The sequence below is a fragment of the Nelumbo nucifera genome, chromosome 2, assembly GCF_055504915.1.
Source record: "Nelumbo nucifera cultivar China Antique chromosome 2, China Antique-T2T, whole genome shotgun sequence".
In the NCBI taxonomy this organism is placed as follows: Eukaryota; Viridiplantae; Streptophyta; class Magnoliopsida; order Proteales; family Nelumbonaceae; genus Nelumbo; species Nelumbo nucifera.
Window position 1 is genome coordinate 90,981,166 of NC_142650.1, and position 20,709 is coordinate 91,001,874.

The window sequence follows — 20,709 nt, forward strand, 5'->3', positions numbered from 1 at the left end:
GCAAGGGCGTAGCTCAAATTGATGCAAAATTGTTGCCCATGTTAAATGAAGTGCATGCTGGAGTTGGAGGAAGACTCTACATGGGCATTGTTGGAACTGGTACAAAATTGTTGCCCATGTTAAATGAAGTGTACGTTGGAGTTGGAGGAAGACTCTCCATGGGCATTGCTGGAGCTGGTACAAAATATTTGCCCATGTTAAAGGAAGTCAATGTTGGAATTGGAGGAAGACTCTACATGAGCATTGCTAGAGCTGGTACAAAATTGTTGCCCATGATAAACGAAGTGTGTGTTTGAGTTGGAGGAAGATTCTGCATGGGCATTGTTGCAGCTAGTACAAAATTGTTGCTTGTGTTAAATGAAGTGTGTGTTGGAATTGGAGAAAGACTCTGCAAGGACATTGTTGGAGTTAATACAAAATTGTTGCTTGTGTTAAAAGAGTTGCCTGTTAGAGGACGATCTTGGAAATGCATTGCTAGAGTTGGTGCAAACTCATCGCCTACGTCAAATGAGGAGTAAGTTGAACATGGGCAACAATTTTGCACCACCTCTAGCTACGCCCTTGCAAAGTCTCCCCCCAACACAGACTTCACTGAATATGCAGAGTCTTGCACCACAATTTGGGATGCCAACACAGAACGTGGATCAACCATCTACACATATGAGCAAGAAACAAAGAAACCCTTGAGATGGAGATACAATGTTGTTTATTTGTTTATTTACTTTTGGAATAGGTAGCTGATTGCACATTAGATGAGTTCTATAGTTGGATTTTACATATTCTTGATATTTTCCCTTCTAATGACCATTGCATCACCCACTCACTGTTACTAATTTAAGGTAAAATTCAAGTCCTATTTGTTTAAATTTAATTACATCTTTGCATTGTAGGACCATTTTACCCCTTTTCTTAGATATTTGTACAACCCCTTTATTCATATTTTTGGAAGGGCGTGTTCGTAGGGGTGTCAATCGACCGGTTTTGGTTTTGGTTTGGATCCAATCCAATTCAAACCTTATCAAATTGCATTTGGATGGTCCATTATAATTATTGGATTAGGCCAATCCAAAATAAATTGGTCCATATTCTTATTGGTTTGAATTAGACCTAAACCAAATTTCCAATAATCCGATCATGAGGCCAAACTCTTGTCCAATTTGAAATCAATCAAAATTGAAAACAACATAAAATCACTTTTATGAAACTACTTTTAAGAAAGCACTTCTACAAAAAAAATTTTATAAAAGCACTTTTATAAAAGTACTTTTTATGAAAAGTATTTTTACGAAATTACTTTAATAAAAATACTTTTACAAAAGCATTTTTACAAAAGTACTTTTATGAAAGCACTTCTATAGAAGTTTTATAAAAGCACTTTTACAAAATTACTCTAATAAAAACACTTTTACATAAGTACTTTTACAAAGTACTTTTATGAAAGCACTTTTATAGAATTTCTCTATAAAAACACTTTTACGAAAACACTTTTATGGAAGCACTTTTAGAAAATCACTTTTATAAAAGTACTTTTATGAAAGCACTTCTACAAAAGTACTTTTATAAGTCTATGGAAGTACTTTTTGAAAAGTTCTTTTGCAAAACTACAGTACTTTTCAAAAAGTTCATTTGCAAAAGTACTTTCATAAAAGCACTTTTCTAAAGTACTTTTCGAAAGTACTTTTATAAAAACACTTTTATGAAAGTAATTTTATAAAAACACTTCTACGAAAGGTCTTTTATAAAAACACTTCTACAAAAGTACTTTTATAAAAACATTTCTATGAAATTACTTTTATAAAAGTAATTTTACTAAAGCACTTTTGTGGTAGAACTTTTAGAAAATCACTTTATTAAAAAATTTTATGAAAGCACTTTTACAAAAGTACTTTTATGAAAGTACTTTTATAAAAACACTACTACGAAAGATAAATCTTACTATTTGTTCACACTTTTTTTTTATTTATGTTTTTGCTATGTTTTCATTTTTATTATTTTTAATCATTTTCTTCGAAGGAACCCTATTTCTATTTTTTTATTAAAATTTTTTATACATTCCATTCAACCCAAAGAGATATTTTACTATCGAGTCTTCGAATCTATCATTTTATCATTATTTTCTTATATTTTTTACTATTTATTTATTTTTAATTTTCTCTTAGCCATTTTTTTGTTTCATATCTGCAATCTACATCCTGCAACCCACACTTTTCCTTATCTCCAAATAAACACTTAGTTACCCAACTCATTCCATAGGATTTTAACAAAAAACCTAACTTAAACATCTAGCTTAAAAAATTTTATAAAATAATATATATAAAATTAAGTCTAGCTAGCTAGAAACTCCATAGGATTTTACTTCTATTCGGGATGTCTGTTTTTCTCTAGCTAGCTAGAAATTATGTCTATTATATATGTACCAATAATATATATATACTCCTAAATTAAGCTAAACTTTTTAGTATGAACTTATTATTGTTGCAAGAGTTTCCGTTGGGTGTTTTAATCTTCATGGATGCTTAATTCTTTCCTCATCTAATAATAAATGTTTTTTTTTTCTCCAGTTTGACGACTGTGTTGTGTAGAATATATAAACATAGTCATGGCAATGGCAAAGGGAATGATGCTTCTGCAACTGTAGCAGCTGATCAGAGTGGTGAAGCTGGGGTTGAGGTTGAATGGGAAGGATAGGAGAGAATTCAAGGGCAACATAAAGCAGAAAATAAAAAGGAAGAAGAAAACTTATATGAAGCTCTCGAGAAGTTCTTTTGCAAAAGTACTTTTCGAAAAGTTCATTTGCAAAAGTAGTTTTATAAAAACACTTTTCTGAAGTACTTTTCGAAATTACTTTTATAAAAACACTTTTATGAAAGTAATTTTATAAAAACACTTCTATGAAAGGACTTTTATAAAAACACTTCTATGAAAGTACTTTTATAAAAACACTTCTATGAAATTACTTTTATAAAAGTAATTTTACTAAAGCACTTTTATGGAAGAACTTTTAGAAAATAACTTTATGAAAGAACTTTTACGAAAGCACTTTTACAAAAGTACTTTTATGAAAGTACTTTTATAAAAACACTTCTACAAAAGAGAAATCTTACTATCTGTTCACACTTTATTCTTATTTATGTTTTTGCTATGTTTTCATTTTTATTATTTTTAATCATTTTCTTTGAAGGAACCCTATTTCTATTTTTTTATTAAAATTTTTTATACATTCCATTCAACCCAAAGAGAAATCTTACTATCGAGTCTTCCAATCTATTATTTTATCATTATTTTCTTATATTTTTTACTTTTTATTTATTTTTAATTTTTCTCTTAGCCTTTTTTTGTTTCATATCTGCAATCTACATCCTGCAACTTACACTTTTCCTTATCTCCAAATACACACTTAGTTACCCAACTCATTTCATTGGATTTTAACAAAAAACCTAAGCTAAACAAATAGCTTAAAAAATTTTATGCTTCAATCAATTTAAATAGCAATGCTAAATCATCAGATCAACTATCATTCATTAACATAACAACATTCAATCAATGTACAAAATAGAGAGGAGGAAGTTATATATCAAACTAGTGAAGGTGTGGAGAGAGTGGGGAATGCATATCTCAAGCTTAGGTGGGTGTAGAAGAAGCGAAAGAAGACATATTTGGAGCCATCAACATGATGATGGCTTTTGTCAATGACAGTTACTTGCCTCCCCCAGTCCCCTTTGATTACATAAATGGTGAATTGCGCTCAAGCCTTAATTCGACATATACCTCATTTGACATAGGCAATGACTATAAACCAGCTCTAGCAATGCATTTCCAAGACTTCCTCTAATAGGCACCTCATTTAACATAGACAATAATTTTGTATCAGCTCAAACAATGCCCATACGGAGTCTTTCACCAACTTCAGTATACACTTCATTTGACATTGGCAACATTTTTTGCATCAACTCTAGTTACACCCTTGCAAAGTCTCCCTCCAACACAGACTTCACTGAATATGTAGAGTCTTGCACCATAATTTGGGTTGCCAACATAGAACGTGGATCAACCTTTTACACATATGAGGAAAAAACAAGGAAACCATTGAGTTGGAGATACAATGTTGTTTATTTGTTTATTTACTTTTGGAATAGGTAGTTGATTGCACATTAGATGAGTTCTATAGTTGGATTTTTTACATATTCTTGATATTTTCCCTTCTAATGACCATTGCATCACCCACTCACTCTTACTAATTTAAGGTTAAATTCAAGTCCTATTTGTTTAAATTTAATTACATCATTGCATTGTAGGACCATTTTACCCCTTTTCTTAGATATTTGTACAACCCCTTTATTCATATTTTTGGAAGGGCGTGTCAATAAGGCTGTTAATTGACCAATTTTGGTTTTGGTTTGGATCCAATTCAATTCAAAGAGGAACAAAAACTAATTGGATCATGCATGAATACAGAATTAAAGAACAACAAAGGGCTATAAATGATGAACTAGATCACATGAAGGTATGTAAATCTGGACTATGCCATCCATTTACACCATATATGCTTAGTTTTTCAAATTAAAGAGTATTAAATAACTAAGTACAACAAATATTAAAACATGTGATTTTTTTTTCAATTGGATGAACCAACCCAGAATTAAACAGATAACTTCAACTTATTAGAGGTTCAGATTTAAGTATATGTGTTTTTTTTATAATAAAGTTAGATGACTCAAATTAGTAAAATTTAGGAAATTAAAATTTCAGCCACTCCACTAGACTCAATTCTGCATGATTTGTAGTATATATTTTGATAGGTTTTAGGCATTTGTAATTTATTTTCCAGTTTTGGTTGGCCTTTGTTAATTGTTGAAACATGGGCTTAATGCAAAATGCTGAACAGGTTAAAAATGCATCATTCAGTATTTAGCAACTCTAAACCTAACTAAATTGCTGAATAATGAAGTAAAAAAATATATATTGGGATGAGTGTTTACCCCGAAAAAGTTTACTATAAACTAATAATATTCGTTAGTTAAGTCATTTTATGTTTGTAATCTTTTCAGCATTCCACTATCAGCACCTAACATTGTATAGATTCAACAGACTTTTGAATCAAGTCAAAATCGTAGGTTTGAAAAATACATTTATCCATTCATTGAAGGCATGTTTTTTTAAGTATTTGCATTGTAAAACACATCTCCATGAATGCTTTTTTCTCATCTAATAAATTTTTCTTCCTTCTTTAGTTGGACAATTATGTATTATGTAGAATATATGAGAATAATCGTGGCAATTCCAATAGGAACAATGCCCCTACAGTTGAAGTTAATGAAAGTGATGAAGTTGATCAGATTGATGTTGAAGGTGATAGGTTTGAAGTTAAAGAAGAAGAGGAAGAAGTTATATATCAAGCTAGTGAAGGTGTGGAGATAGTGGGAAATGGCATATCTCAAGCTTACGAGGGTGTAGAAGAAGCGAAAGAAGACATATTTGGAGGCATCAACAAGATGATGGCTTCTGGCTATGACAGTTACTTGCCTCCCCTAGATCCTTTTGATTACATAGATGGTGAATCGTGCTCAAGCCTTAATTCGACATATACCTCATTTGACACAGGCAATGACTATAAACCAGCTCCAGCAATGCATTTCCAAGATCTTTCTCTAATAGGCACTTCATTTAACATAGACAATAATTTTGTATCAGCTCAAACAATGCCCAAACGGAGTCTTCCACCAACTTCAGTGTACCTTTCATTTGACATGGGCAACAATTTTGCACCAACTCTAGCTACGCCCTTGCAATGTCTCCCTCCAACACAGACTTCACTGAATATGCAGAGTCTTGCACCACAATTTGGGATGCCAACACAAAACGTGGATCAACCTTCAACACATATGAGCAAGAAACAAAGAAACCCTTGAGTTGGAGATACAATGTTATTTATTTGTTTATTTACTTTTGGAATAGGTAGTTGATTGCACATTAGATGAGTTCTATAGTTGGATTTTACATATTCTTGATATTTTCCCTTCTAATGACCATTGCGTCACCACTCACTGTTACTAATTTAAGGTTAAATTCAAGTCCAATTTGTTTAAATTTAATTACATCTTTGCATTGTAGGACCATTTTACCCCTTTTCTTAGATATTTGTACAACCCCTTTATTCATATTTTTGGAAGGGCGTGTCCGTAGGGGTGTCAATCGACCGGTTTTGGTTTTGGTTTGTATCCAATCCAATTCAAACCTTATCAAATCGCATTTGGATGGTCTATTATAATTATTGGATTGGGCCAATCCAAAATAAATTGGTCCACATTCTTATTGGTTTGAATTAGACCTAAACTAAATTTCCAATAATCCGATCATGAGGCCAAACTCTTGTCCAATTTGAAATCAATCAAAATTGAAAACAACATAAAATCACTTTTATGAAACTACTTTTAAGAAATCACTTCTACAAAAAAATTTTTATAAAAGCACTTTTATAAATGTACTTTTTATGAAAATTATTTTTACGAAATTACTTTAATAAAAATACTTTTACAAAAGCATTTTTACAAAAGTACTTTTATGAAAGCACTTCTATAGATGTTTTATAAAAGCACTTTTACAAAATCACTTTAATAAAAACACATTTACAAAAGAACTTTGACAAAGTACCTTTATGAAAACACTTTTATAGAATTTCTCTATAAAAACACTTTTACGAAAACACTTTTATGGAAGCACTTTTAGAAAATCACTTTTATAAAAATATTTTTACGAAAGCACTTCTGAAAAAGTACTTTTATAAGTCTATGGAAGTACTTTTTGAAAAGTTCTTTTGCAAAAGTACGTTTCGAAAAGTTCATTTGCAAAAGTACTTTCATAAAAGCACTTTTCTAAAGTACTTTTCTAAAGTACTTTTCGAAAGTACTTTTATAAAAACACTTTTATTAAAGTAATTTTATAAAAACACCTCTACGAAAGTACTTTTATAAAAACATTTCTATGAAATTACTTTTGTAAAAGTAATTTTACTAAAGCACTTTTGCGGTAGAACTTTTAGAAAATCACTTTATTAAAAAGTTTTACGAAAGCACTTTTACAAAAGTACTTTTATAAAAACACTACTACGAAAGAGAAATCTTACTATCTGTTCACACTTTTTTTTTATTTATGTTTTTGCTATGTTTTCATTTTTATTATTTTTAATCATTTTCTTCGAAGGAACCCTATTTCTATTTTTTTATTAAAATTTTTTATACATTCCATTCAACCCAAAGAGATATCTTACTATCGAGTCTTCGAATCTATCATTTTATCATTATTTTCTTATATTTTTTACTATTTATTTATTTTTAATTTTCTCTTAGCCATTTTTTTTTCATATCTGCAATCTACATCCTGCAACCCACACTTTTCCTTATCTCCAAATACACACTTAGTTACCTAACTAATTCCATAGAATTTTAACAAAAAACCTATGTTAAACATCTAGCTTAAAAAATTTTATTAAAGAATATATATAAAATTAAGTCTAGCTAGCTAGAAATTCCATAGGATTTTACTTCTATTTGGGATGTCTGTTTTTCTCTAGCTAGCTAGAAATTAGGTCTATTATATATGTACCAATAATATATATGTCTATTATATATGTACCAAACATTAACTCAACATATGCCTCGTTTGATATGGGCAGTGGCAAAGAGAATGATGCTTCTGTAGCTGTAGCAGTTGTTCAGAGTGGTGAAGCTGGGGTTGTGGTTGAATGGGAAGGACAGGAGAGAATTCAAGGGAAACATGAAATAGAAAATGAAAAGTAAGAAGACTTATATGAAGCTCTCGAGAAGATGGTGAGGACTGATAGAGCGGTTCCCATAGACTCCTTTGAATTGCAGTTTGATTGAGGTCCGTCTGACCCCTGGTTCTCAAACCCTAACTCAACATATGCCTCCTTTGATATGGGCAGTGGCAAAGGGAGCGATGCTTCTGCAACTATAGCAGCTGAGAGTGGTGAAGCTAGGGTTGAGGTTGAATGGGAAGGACAGGAGAGAATTCAAGGGCAACATGAAGCGGAAAATAAAATGGAAGAAGAAGACTTATATGAAGCTCTCGATAAGATGATGAGGACTGATTGATCGGTTCCCATAGACTTATTTGAATTGCAGTCTGATTGTGGTCTGTCTGACCCCTGGTTCTCAAACCCTAACTCAACATATGCCTCGTTTGATATGGGCAGTGGCAAAGGGAACGATGCTTCTGCAGCTGTAGCAGCTGTTCAGAGTGGTGAAGCTAGGGTTGAGGTTGAATGGGAAGGACATGAGAGAATTCAAGGGCAACGTGAAGCAGAAAATAAAAAGGAAGAAGAAGACTTGTATGAATCTCTCGATAAGATGATGAGTGATGATTATAAGAGATACTCGGATCCTTTAGAATCCCTTGAATTGCAGTCTGATTGTGGTCCGTCTGAGCCCAGGTTCTAAAACCTTAACTCAGTATATGCTTCGTTTGACATGGGCAACATGATTAAACCAGCTCCAGCAATGCCTAGGTATAGTCTTCCTTCAATGGGCAACATGTTTGAACCAGTACTTCCAGTGATGCCTTTGCAGAGATTTCCTCCAACAAACACCTTACCGAATGTGGAGTTTACATCAGAATTTGGGATTCCAATTTAGAATGTGGATGAATCTTATACTCCTAACACAAAGAAACAGAGAATCCTTTGAGACATGGGGATACATGCATGCAGGAGTGTATTGTATGGGCCTTGTCATTGATTTTTTCAGACCGTAATTAGGGAAAGTTGGAAATCTTTGCAGGCCTATAGAAGGTTTGGTGCTATTTTTTATATGTATTCGAAACTTTAATTTATTGTGGTCTGCTATTATTTTTTGGGAGAATGATGAATCAGCCCAGGTCAGAATTTTATAGCCCCAAAGTATAGGGGAAATGCATCCTGACCGTGAATTGATGCCAAATTCACGGGCAGGATGTGGTTTATAGGGGGGAGAGGGCTAGTAGTAGGGGGGCTGGAATTCAGAATTCTGTATCATGTGTATCGGTACTTGTCTGTTATTTTTTTCATCTGATGGTAATTATCTAATCGCATCTTCTTTTTTTTTTTTTTTTTCAACGGTTATCAAAAACTGTTATAATTACCTTTCGAGAAGAATGTTTAGTAGTCTTCTCTTGGCATATATAGACCCTAATGAGATGGCTATCATAAGGATTTGTTGTTCGTATGAGATGGACCGGGTCCAATCCAATCTAATAAATATTTTGGACCGGATTGGTTCAATCCAATATATTTTGTTGGTCCATCCAATCCGTCCAAATTGATTTTGAACTGGACAGGGTTCAATCCAATATATTTTGTTGGTCCATCCAATCCGTCCAAATCCATGCAGGTTTATCAAATATAATACGTATTCATGCAAGGATTAATTAGTTTCCAAGGGCAAAAATTTATAGGGGTGTTAAATTTCTAATGAACCGTGGTAGAACCCTAGATTTACAAATCTAACCAAGTCTAATTTTCTAAAACTTAAACATATATTGAATATATTCTCTTTGATAATCTAAGCAAAAGAATTCAACATGATCGAACAGAGGAAAACACGAAGAAACATGCTCGCAATTAAGAAATAGAAACTGAGAGAAAGTAAACCAAGTATGTGAGAAACAGTGGGACGACTAAATTCCTCTTCCTCCTCTTCTTGTGGATACAAAAAGATGTAGACAATTACACAAATAAGAATTTGAAAATCCACGCACATATATTCTAAATCCTCAAACTTCAATCAGCTTAGAAATCCAAGAAATTTGGATCGTTGATCAAAGAGTTGTTATATTTCCTTAACAAATTGGAAGTGGGCTTCCCATGCATCTCTACTTCCCATGCATCCATAGGTTAAATTCATAGAGGTACTTTCTATTCAATAAAAAGTTTAAAAGTTTTAGTTATAAAAGGAAAAAGAAAATTTTCATTTGTTCTAATATAGTAGAAATAGATTATTATTTAATTATGACATTATGGGTAGACCAATTTGATTCAGATAATTGGACAGCTAACTAAGAACCTAGATAGAAAAATAGTTTCATTTTTAGATCAGTGTTAATTTTGTGTTTCATTTACATCAATAATAAAAATAATTATTTTTTATCATACTTATTTTTGTTCAATATGATTAATATATAATATTAGAGATGTGTTTAATGTTTTTTTTTCTATTTTTAAACTTTTATATTTATCTACTGTAAAAATTTTTTCTATTTGATTATGGCATTGTTCGACTTGAATGGTTGAACCACTATCACTAAGATAGGAAAATGGTTTCATTTATAAGTTGATTTTAAATTTTATATTCTATTTCTATCATTAATAAAACTGCTTCTTATTTAACATACTTATTTTTTTAATACTTCTTATTCTATACATTTTCTTTATTTTTGTATTTTTATTATGTAAAATTTTTAGTATTTAATTATGCATAATGAGTTGACCTGTTTGACCTAAATGATTGAATTGTTTACCTGCCTCTTAAAAAAATGTTTCATTTTCAGGTCAATTTTAATATATATATAATTATAAGAAAATAAAAAAAATCTAAAAGCCTTGGGGAGGTATTCCCACTTATTTAAAGTAGTATAGACACCAATAAAATTGCATATATTATAATACTTTAACACTTTATTTACAGCTGGGCTGGGCTAGAAATGATCACATCTAATTTCTAGCTTGATGAAATGGTAAAATCTTCGGCAAACAAGAGTGGGAATGTAAGTTGGAGTCAAAAATTAACCTTTTTAAAGGGGTGCAATTTGAGCAGGCCCAGCCCGGAATTTTACACAAGATGGGCTTGGATTTTCGGTCTTCGGGCTGGGTTGGGCTTGGATTTTTGGTTTTTAACCGAATAAATCAAATGCTCATCCCTAATTCAAGGTCTATTTGGATGTTAAAACTTACATCCAATTAATATTTGGATTGGATGTAGATTTATATATGTATAAATTTAGAATGAGTTCATTGACCAACCTAACCCAATCCGAATTCATCAAATTACAGTATGGGATGGGCTTGTATTGGAAAAATTGGGCTCGACCTTGGGCTCGGGCCTTAAGCCCAAGTTTTAGGGATGGGCCTGGGTGGACCATAAACCCGGCCCAACCCGCCCGACATGCACCCCTACCATTTTATGCATAAAATGCTAAATATTAAGTTGGTTTGGTCAGTCTCAGTCCTCTTTATGCACAGTACTCTCTTTACCTGGCCCCATTCATCCAGATCCAGCTATTTCGCAGAGATGTATAGAAAAATGAAAATTTATAAAAGAAAAATAAACACAACAATCTAATGCCTCCCGTTGTGTAGTTCCATCAATATATACAACGATAAAAAATAAAATAAAGACTAACATTTTCTTTTCAATTCCATTGAAACCATAATTATGGAAATTTCTTCATTAATGCTTTCTTTCATCTTCTTGACCAGAACATTCAGCAAAATAAAAAGAAATGGAAGATTAAGAACTTTTGAAATTTTCAAATAGATTCATCTTCAAGGTTTGAAGAGAGTCACCTAGAAGTAAACCCATTTCTCATTTGTTGTTTCGGCACTATACAAGGGAAAAATTAATGGACCTCAAATGAAAAACATCCTTTATTTTATTTTATTTTTTCAAGTTTCAAGGCAATGCAAACTGACCAGAAGGTTGAACACTAAACGCCTAAAAGGTCACGGACCAAAACAACCATAAACATAGAATAAACCATTTCCTTTATATGTGTCTTAACTAGTTTTGGAACAATCAAATCCAATCTCAATCTTATTATATTAACTGGGACATAATATCAAATCCAGTATTAATCGAATTATTTTATGGACATGAAATGCAGACCAGACTATAAAAACTTTAGCTGTTGGGGGCCAATCGCCTAGGCTGTTGAGACAGTTTTTGGAAATGCTACATTATCATGAGAACGGGTAAATTAGTAATTATATATTAATTTATTTTTATTAAAAATCAAAGTATGGACGTGAATAGGTGAATTGCCAAGAACGTATCCAGCTCAGAAACTGTCTCAACAGCCCATGCTGTTGGGCCACAACAGACAAAGTTAACCCTCATCCATATAATAGGGTCGGTTCAATTCGGTTGATCTGTCGGATCCACCCAGACCTGTTGACTGTCTTGTACAGTAGCAAATTCCATGCATACCCTAATTTAATATATAGTTCTAATAATACATATAACATCATCATCACCGTCCATGCCTTATACATATATAGTATATCGTAAACATATTGCAGAAAGTTGGGTTGTTTTGGAATGTTTGATGCATGTTTTAAGCCCAAGCCAAAGTGTGTCAATCATTGCTTTTGTTATCTATTTTTTATCCAAGTCACATTAGATAATATTATTGTCACTTATTTTGTAGAAAAATATAGACACACAGGGGAGTGAAAGAGCAAGAGTGGTATTTCTATACACCAAGGGATCGTAAATATCCAAAAGGGAATAGGCCAAAGCGTTCTCCACCCAATGGATACTGGAAAGAACAAAAACTAATTGGATCATGCTTGAATACAGAATTAAAGAACATCAAAGGGCTATAAATGATGAACTGGATCACATGAAGGTATGTAAATCTGGACTATGTCATGCATTTATCCCATATATTCTTAGGTTTTCAAATTAAAGAGTATTAAATAACTTAGTACAACAAATATAAAAACATGTGATTTTTTTGAATCGGATGAACCAACCCAGAATTTAACCAGATAAATTCAAATTATTAGAGGTTCAATTTAAGTATATGGGTTTTTTTTTATAATAAAGTTAGATGACTCAAATTAGTAAAATTTAGGAAATTAAAATTTCAGCCACTCAACTAGACTCAATTTTGCATGATTTGTAGTATATATTTTGATAGGTTTTAGGCATTTGTAATTTATTTTTCAGTTTTGGTCGGCCTTTCTTAATTGTTGAAACATGGGCTTAATGCAAAATGCTGAACAGGTTGAAAATGCATTATTCAGTATTTAGCAACTCTAAACCTAACTAAATTGCTGAATAATGAAGTAAAAATATATATATTGGGATGGGTGTTTACCCCTAAAAAGTTTACTATAAACTAATAATATTCGTTAGTTAAGTCATTTTATGTTTGTAATCTTTTCAACATTCCACTATCAGTACCTAACATTGTATAGATTCAACAGGCTTTTGAATCAAGTCAAAATCGTAGGTTTGAAAAATACATTTATCCATTCATTGAAGGCATGTTTTTTTAAGTATTTCCATTGTAAAACACATCTCCATGAATGCTTTTTTCTCATCTAATAAATGTTTCTTCCTTCTTTAGTTGGACAATTATGTATTATGCAGAATATATGAGAAGAATCATGACAATTCCAATAGGAACAACGCCCCTACAGTTGAAGCTAATGAAAGTGATGAAGTTGATCAGGTTGATGTTGAAGGTGATGGGTTTGAAGTTAAAGAAGAAGAGGAAGAAGTTATATATCAAGCTAGTGAAGGTGTGGAGAGAGTGGGGAATGGCATATCTCAAGCTTATGTGAGTGTAGAAGAAGCGAAAGAAGACATATTTGGAGGCATCAACAAGATGATGGCTTCTGGCTATGACAGTTACTTGCCTCCCCAGACCCCTTTGAATACATAGATGGTGAATTGTGCTCAAGCCTTAATTCGACATATACCTCATTTGACATAGGCAATGACTATAAACCAACTCCAGCAATGCATTACCAAGATCTTCCTCTAATAGGCACCTCATTTAACATAGACAATAATTTTGTATCAGTTCAAACAATGCCCATACGGAGTCTTCCACCAACTTCAGTATACACTTCATTTGACATGGGCAACAATTTTGCACCACCTCTAGCTACGCCCTTGCAAAGTCTCCCTCCAACACAGACTTCACTAAATATGCAAAGTCTTGCACCACAATTTGGGATGCCAACACAGAACGTGGATCAGCCTTCTACACATATGAGCAAGAAACAAAGAAACCCTTGAGATGGAGATACGATGTTGTTTATTTGCTTATTTACTTTTGGAATAGATAGTTGATTGCACATTAGATGAGTTATATAGTTGGATTTTACATATTCTTGATATTTTCCCTTCTAATGACCATTGCATCACCCACTCACAGTTACTATTTTAAGGTTAAATTCAAGTCCTATTTGTTTAAATTTGATTACATCCTTGCATTGTAGGACAATTTTACCCCTTTTCTTAGATATTTGTACAACCCTTTTATTCATATTTTTGGAAGGGCGTGTCAATAGGGGTGTCAATCTACCGATTTTGGTTTTGGTTTGGATCTAATCCAATTCAAACCTTATCAAATCGGATTTGGACGGTCCATTATAATTATTGGATTGGGCTAATCCAAAATAAATTGGTTCATATTCTTATTGGTTTGAATTAGACCTAAACCAAATTTCCAATAATCCGATCATGAGGCCAAACTCTTGTCCAATTTGAAATCAATCAAAATTGAAAACAACATAAAATCACTTTTATGAAACTACTTTTAAGAAAGCACTTCTACAAAAACATTTTTATAAAAGCACTTTTATAAAAGTACTTTTTATAAAAAGTATTTTTACGAAATTACTTTTATAAAAATACTTTTACAAAAGCATTTTTACAAAAGTACTTTTATGAAAGCACTTCTATAAAAGTTTTATAAAAGCATTTTTACAATATCACTTTAATAAAAGCACTTTTAAAAAAGTACTTTTACAAAGTACTTTTATTAAAGCACTTTTACGAAAGCACTTTTATGGACTTTTAGAAAATCACTTTTATAAAAGTACTTTTACAAAAGCATTTCTACAAAAGTACTTTTATAAGTCTATGAAAGTACTTTTCGAAATGTTCTTTTGCAAAAGCACTTTTCGAAAAGTTCATTTGCAAAAGTACTTTCATAAAAGCACTTTTCTGATGTACTTTTCGAAAGTACTTTTATAAAAACACTTTTATGAAAGTAATTTTATAATAACACTTCTACGAAAGGACTTTTATAAAAACACTCTACAAAAGTACTTTTATAAAAACACTTCTATGAAATTACTTTTATAAAAGTAATTTTACTAAAGCACTTTTGTGGAAGAACTTTTAGAAAATCACTTTATGAAAGAACTTTTACGAAAGCACTTTTACAAAAGTACTTTTATGAAAGTACTTTTATAAAAACACTTCTACGAATGAGAAATCTTACTATCTGTTCACACTATTTTTATTTATGTTTTTGCTATGTTTTCATTTTTATTATTTTTAATCATTTTCTTTGAAGGAACCCTATTTCTATTTTTTATTAAAATTTTTTATACATTCCATTCAACCCAAAGAGAAATCTTACTATCGAATCTTCCAATCTATTATTTTATCATTATTTTCTTATTTTTTTACTATTTATTTTTTTTTAATTTTCTCTTAGCCTTTTTTTTTTGTTTCACATCTGCAATCTACATCTTGCAACCCACACTTTTCCTTATCTCCAAATACACACTTAGTTACCCAACTCATTTCATAGGACTTTAACAAAAAACCTAAGCTAAACATCTAGCTTAAAAAAATTTATAAAATAATATATATAAAATTAAGTCTAGCTAGCTAGCTAGAAATTAAGTCTATTATATATGTACCAATAATATATATATATATATAAGCTAAACTAAGCTAAATTAAGCTATGTTCTCCTAAATTGAGCTAAACTTTTTTAGTATGAACTTATTATTGTTGCAAGAGTTTCCGTTGGGTGTTTTAATCTTCATGGATGCTTAATTCTTTCCTCATCTAATAATAAATGTTTTTTTTTCTCTAGTTCAACAACTGTGTGTTGTGTAGAATATATAAACATAGTCGTGGCAATGGCAAAGGGAATGATGCTTCTGCAACTGTAGCAACTGATCAGAGTGGTGAAACTGGGGTTGAGGTTGAATGGGAAGGACAGGAGAGAATTCAAGGGCAACATGAAGTAGAAAATAAAAAGGAAGAAGAAGACTTATATGAAGCTCTCGAGAAGATGGTGTGGACTGATAGAGCGGTTCCCATAGACTCCTTTGAATTGTAGTCTAATTGTGGTCCGTCTGACCCCTGGTTCTCAAACCCTAACTCAACATATGCCTCATTTGATATGGGCAGTGGCAAAGGGAACGATGCTTCTGCAACTATAGCAGCTAAGAATGGTGAAGCTAGGGTTGAGGTTGAATGGGAAGGACAGGAGAGAATTCAAGGGCAACATGAAGCGGAAAATAAAAAGGAAGAAAAAGACTTATATGAAGCTCTCGATAAGATGATGAGGACTGATAGATCGGTTCCCATAGACTCCTTTGGATTGCTGTCTGATTGTGGTTCGTCTGACCCCTAACTCAACATATGCCTCGTGTGAAATGGGCAGCGGCAAAGGGAACGATGCTTCTGCAGCTGTAGCAGCTGTTGAGAGTGGTGAAGTTGGGGTTGAGGTTGAATGGGAAGGATAGGAGAGAATTCAAGGGCAACGTGAAACAGAAAATAAAAAGGAAGAAAAGGCTTATATGAATCTCTCGATAAGATGATGAGTGATGATTATAAGAGATTATAAACTAAATGCTCACCCCTAATTCTAGGTCTAGTTTGGATGTTAAAACATACATCCAATTAATATTTGGATTGGATGTGGATTTATATATGTATAAATTTAGAATGAGTTCATTGACCAACCTAAGCCCAACTCGAATGCATCAAATTACAATATGGGATGGGCTCAGATTGGGAAAATCGGGCTCAACCTCGGGCTCGGGCCTTAAGCCCAAGTTTTAGGGCTGGGCCTGGGTGGACCATAAACCCGACCCGCCCAACTTGCACCCCTACCATTTTATGCATAAAATGCTAAATATTAAGTTGGTTTGGTCAGTCTCAGTCCTCTTTATGCACAATACTCTCTTTACCTGGCCCCATTCATCCAGATCCAGCTATTTGGTACAGATGTATAGAAAAATGAAAATTTATAAAAGAAAAATAAACACAACAATCTAACGCCTCCCGTTGTGTAGTTCCATCAATATATACAACGATAAAAAATAAAATAAAGACTAACATTTTCTTTTCAATTCCATTGAAACCATAATTATGGAAATTTCTTCATTAATGCTTTCTTTCATCTTCTTGACCAGAACATTCAGCAAAATAAAAAGAAATGGAAGATTAAGAACTTTTGAAATTTTCAAATAGATTCATCTTCAAGGTTTGAAGAGAGTCACCTAGAAGTAAACCCATTTCTCATTTGTTGTTTCGGCACTATACAAGGGAAAAATTAATGGACCTCAAATGAAAAACATCCTTTATTTTATTTTATTTTTTCAAGTTTCAAGGCAATGCAAACTGACCAGAAGGTTGAACACTAAACGCCTAAAAGGTCACGGACCAAAACAACCATAAACATAGAATAAACCATTTCCTTTATATGTGTCTTAACTAGTTTTGGAGCAATCAAATCCAATCTCAATCTTATTATATTAACTGGGACATAATATCAAATCCAGTATTAATCGAATTATTTTATGGACATGAAATGTAGACCAGACCAGAAAATCTTTAGCTGTTGGAGGCCAACCGCCTAGGCTGTTGAGACAGTTTTTGGAAATGCCACATTATCATGAGAACGGGTAAATTAATAATTACATATTAATTTATTTTTATTAAAAATCAAAGCATGGACGTGAATAGGTGAACTGCCAAGAACGTTTCTAGCTCAGAAACTGTCTCAACAGCCCATGCTGTTGGGCCCCAACAGCCAAAGTTAACCCTCATCCATATAATAGGGTCAGTTCAATTCGGTTGATCTGTCGGATCCACCCAGACCCGTTGACTACCTTGTACAGTAGCAAATTCCATGCATACCCTAATTTAAAATAAGTAGTGATGAGATTTTAGTAGCGAAGAAAATCATTGAGATGCTTTTGTTATAGGCAGCAGCCATGCACTAATCTTTCAAAGGAAAGACCTTACAAAGGAAAAATTAAAAAAAAATACAGTGATACGTAAATACTATATGCAATCATGTTACAAATGAGATTCTATTTTTTTAAGCTGCGTTTGGAAGCGAGGTAAAATGTCGTCGATGTAAAAATTTATGTCGGTTTGATTTTATTGGCGTTTGGATGGAGTGTAAATTAAAATCGATGTAAAATTACACTCCAATTTAAATTTATGGACATTTGCATGGAGTGGAATTCTACATCTTAAGTTGATATAAAACCTCATCAATGTAAATACAAGTTTTACATTTTTACAATATGCAGCTTTATAAATAAAATACAGTTCTCAAAAAAGATGCAGTGAGATAATTATCATCAGATGAAAAAAAATAGCAGACCACAATAAATTAAAGTTTGAAGTACATATAAAAAAGAGTACCACACTTTTTATAAGCCTGCAGAGATTCCCAACTTTTCCTAATTAATCAAGCAGTCTGAGATCAATGACAAGACCCTCCGGCATGCATGTATCCCCATGTCTCAGAGGATTCTTTGTTTCTTTGTGTTAGGAGTAAAAGATTCACCCACATTCTGCATTGTAATCCCAAATTCTGATGTAAACTCCACATTCGGCAAGGTGTTTGTTGGAGGAAAACTCTGCAAAGGCACCACAAGAACTGGTTCAAGCATGTTGCCCATTGAAGGAAGATTATGCCTAGGCATTGCTGGAGCTGGTTTAATCACGTTGCCCATGTCAAACGAAGCATATGCTGAGTTAAGGTTTGAGAACCTGAGTTCAGACGGACCACAATCTGACTGTAATTCAAGGGATTCTAAGGGATCCGAGTATCTCTTATAATCATAACTCATCATCTTCTCGAGAGATTCATATAAGTCTTCCTCTTCCCTTTTATTTTCTACTTCACATTGCCCTTGATTTCTCTCCTGTCCTTCTCATTCAACCTCAACCCTAACTTCACCACTCTGATGAGCTGCTACAGTTGAAGAAGCATCATTCCCTTTGCCATTGCCACGATTATGTTTATATATTCTACACAACGCATAGTCGTCGAACTGGAGAACCAAAAAAGAACATTTATTATTAGACGAGGAAAGAATTAAGCATCCATTAAGATTAAAACACCCAAGGGAAACTCTTGCAACAATAATAAGTTCATACTAAAAAATTTAGCTTAATTTAGGAGTATATATAAATATTATTGGTACATATATAATAGACTTAATTTCTATCTTGATCCCAAATATAAGTAAAGGTCCAGATTTGCATATATACCTTCATGCGATCTGGTTCATTGTTCACAGCCCTTTGATGTTCAGAAATCCTATATTCATGCATAACCCAATTAGTTTTCCTTCCTTTCTGGGATGATGACCCACTGTAAAATACTAGAGATTTTTTGACACCAATATCATTTTTATTTTTATCCTTGATAGGCTTGTCAGCTCCAGTTGCTTTCCAGTGTCCATTGGTTGTATCACGCCTTGGCCTGCTACCGTTGGGATATTTTCGACTCCTTGGTGTAAAAAAATACCATTCCCCTTCTCTCTCTCCTGTGTATCTGTATTTTGCTGCAAAATATACAAGTGGCAAAAATGTTATCATCATTCAAAGTTACTTGTATGTGCCTAGTTTTTGCAACGAGCTAGAAAGAACACTTAATTGAGCACTCAATTAATGCTCTATTGTTATTGTGTGAAACTAGTTTGGCTTGGTTCAGAATTGGGGTTAAGGTTTGGTAATCTGCCCAACCGAAGCAGCTTGGTACTGTGGGTAGAAATCTGGTTTGTAATCCTTTATTATCTAAGCTTAATTCGTACAATGCATGGCAAAACAGAAGCAAAATATTTCTTTAGTGATGTGAAAACTAATCCATGAAGCAAATCATGGTGGTTTTGCTGATTAAAATACAGGTGGACAGTTCCCTTTTTCTAAGGGAGGGTTTGCCGGATATATAACCCATCAAACTCCATTAATTAATTAGTTTTCTGCTTAAACTTTTCATCAGGAAGTGCAGTCGGTCAAACAAGGTGAACCCATTATGCCCCAAAGTTGAAAGATTAAGGTTTCAATAAAGAAAGATATGCATGCATAGTATGAACCACACATCGATCGATCCAACCCAAGACTGCTGGTTCAACCTTGATTTTCTTTTTCTTTTTGCCTACTTTTAGGCCATGCCCGCATGAAGATTTTTTAAAATTAGAGATGACGCAAATATATGCAGAAGAACAACGAAAATAAGAAAAACGGTAGATTAATTGAAGAAAGAACTAACGTAACAAAGAAAACAAAGAAACTGTTATAAAGAAATTAAGCTACGTACGTACCTATCAGCTCCTCAGGATCGAATTGATAGATATCGACTTCAGTCATTTTATGAATTCTTAGCGTCGGATCTCTGATCTTCTCAGCCAAGTAGCCAGTTATTAACTCTTCATCGGTGGGCGCAAACCTGAAGCCCACTGGTAGCTCCCTCACTTCGTCGTTTACCCATGTTATTCTTTCCATTGTTATATATATCCGCTAATAAAGATTTAAAGGTCAACAAGATGATAGAGACAGAAGAAGAAGAAGGAGAAGAAGAAGAAGATAATGAGAAGATCGAAGATAATGTGGGTTGATCACAAACTCTTATCTGATCGATCTATAAATAGAATAGAACCCTAATCGTAATCAAACTATAATATATATACAAGTTGTTAATTAACTAGGAGTT

The 20,709-nt window shown here is 32.8% G+C and overlaps 1 pseudogene; it reads right to left on the bottom strand.

Annotated features, from left to right (window-relative positions):
- Positions 1-18,925: 18,925 nt before the first annotated feature.
- On the bottom strand, positions 18,926-20,501 carry LOC148802504 (NAC domain-containing protein 2 pseudogene; annotated as a pseudogene).
- Between the last annotated feature and the right edge of the window lie 208 nt (positions 20,502-20,709).